Raw genomic sequence first — 2,300 nt, 5'->3', positions numbered from 1 at the left:
TTCAATCTGGTTAAGTTCCAAGCAAAATGAAAATCACAAAAGTCATACCCCTATATAAAACTGGAGATAGACACCAATTTACAAACTACAGACCGATTTCATTATTGTCACAATTCACCAAAATACTAGAAAAACTAGTTGCTGCTAGAATGGACAAATTCGTTGAGAAGCACAACCTGCTGACCGATGGCCAGTACGGGTTTCAACCAAACAGATCCACACCTCTGGTCCTCATTGGATTAATTGAAGAAACAACTTATTGCATAGACCAAAAAAGTTTGCCGAGGGAATATTTATAGATCTAAAAAAGCTTTTGACACTATTGATCACAACATATTAATAGATAAATTGGGAAGTTCTGGTATCAGAGGGGTGGTGCAGAATTGGCTAAGAAGCTATTTAAGTAACAGGCAGCAGTTTGTATAATAGGCGAACATAAATCGTCATGCATGGATATTACTTGTGGTGTACCCCAGGGGTCGGTTTTGGGCCCAAAACTGTTCATTCTGTACTTAAATGGTATATGCAAGATATCACAAATAGTGACATTTGTTTTATTTGCGGATGACACGACTATATTTTGTTCTGGTGAGAATTTACAGCAACGTTTGGAGGTGACCACAACAGAAATGGAAAAATTAAAACGGCGGTTCGACAAAAACAAATTATCCCCAAATCTGGACAAAACTAAGTTTATGTTGTTTGGAAATTATAAAATAAACACCCAAGTAAAAGTAGTGATAAAAGCTGGACAGAGCATGTCCAACTAGAAAGAGTATATGAAAATAAATTACTAGGTGTGATACTAGAGCACAAAATCTGCTGGAAACCTCACATAACATGTGTGCGAGCAAAGCTGCAAGGAGCATTGCAGTCAGGAGAAAAGCAAGTCACATTCTGGATCATAAATCATTGTACTACACTCTGTATTGTTCATTTATTTTACCATATCTGATCTACTGTGTGGAGGTGTGGGGTAACACCCACAACACCAACCTACAACCATTATGTATACTACAAAAAAGAGCCATAAGGATAGTTAATAATGTAGGCTATCATGAACACACCAACAAGCTATTTTTAAAGTCAAGCACCTTGTAGTTCAGGGATTTAATAGAATTTAACACAGCACAAATAATGTTCACAGCAAGAAACAATCTACTGCCCAGTGATATACAAAAATATTCTCAGACAGAGAAGGGGAATGTAATTTGAGAGGGAAATTAAACTTCAGGAAATGATGTGTTGGTGCTACTTTGAAGAGCATGGGCATTTCAGTGTGCGGGGTAAAATTGTGGAACAGTGTGAGCATGGAAACACAGTACAAAGATTATACAGTTCGATTTTTCATGTTTTCCCCCAATGACACTAAGTGGATATTTGGGTTGTTGGTAGATCTGTTTATTTTCGGTACATGACATCAGGATGTTTTTCTTCTCTTTTTTCCTCTTGTTGTTCACAGTAGGTGAGTTTGCATTGTGCAGCACAACTTGCATTGAAGGTGAACTATACAGCACAGTGGGGATTGAGTTTTTAATGTGTAGTGGCTGAATTACCTTAGGAGTAGGTGGAAAGGGGTAGGAAAACATAAGTGTGTACTTCCTCCTACTGCTTTCCCAACATGTAACATTTGTTGATCACTTCACATTATTGGCAGTGGATTATCTGTACGTTATATGCTGCTTATTACATGTTCTAAATCAATCATCGTCATCATCTATTTGGAAACACGACTGTCAGACTGAAAGTGGATCTGAGATTTGAAGCAGTGATATATCATACGACTGGCTTTTCACGGTTTTGAATTATTAAATACATTTATATTGTGATGTTTGCGAATATAAAAGCATAAAAAGCCTTCTCATCAAAAACCTGCCCCCCCTTTCTACATGTTCTTCTATTATTAATAGGCATCTACACTCCTATGGAGCATCAGATGTTTGGGTTTCTAACTCCCACGGCTCGTATTTATGTTCCACGTTCATGAGACTTGCCCTCGGATTGGGCACTCTCTCCAAGACAATAAACCGCTCTCGTCGGTTGGAAAAGGCCGTCGTAATCTCAGACCAGGACCCGCTGGCTCTGGAGCCGGCTTCACCAAAGCAACCCTGATCTCGCTGACCGCGGCGCTCTGGCTCTCTCCTCCTACCCTCTGACGAAGCTCTCATCACGTCTCTTTCATCATTTCGTTTCTTGAAGTAAGTTCGACCCCAGACGTATCCATGGCAACTTCATGGGAGACGATTACAAGCTTATTTATAGGAGGGGTCAAATTATGTCTGACGCTGCCTACGCCCGAA

The sequence above is a fragment of the Lampris incognitus genome, chromosome 12 (assembly GCF_029633865.1).
Source record: "Lampris incognitus isolate fLamInc1 chromosome 12, fLamInc1.hap2, whole genome shotgun sequence".
Taxonomy (NCBI): Eukaryota; Metazoa; Chordata; class Actinopteri; order Lampriformes; family Lampridae; genus Lampris; species Lampris incognitus.
This window is presented reverse-complemented; position numbering follows the sequence as displayed.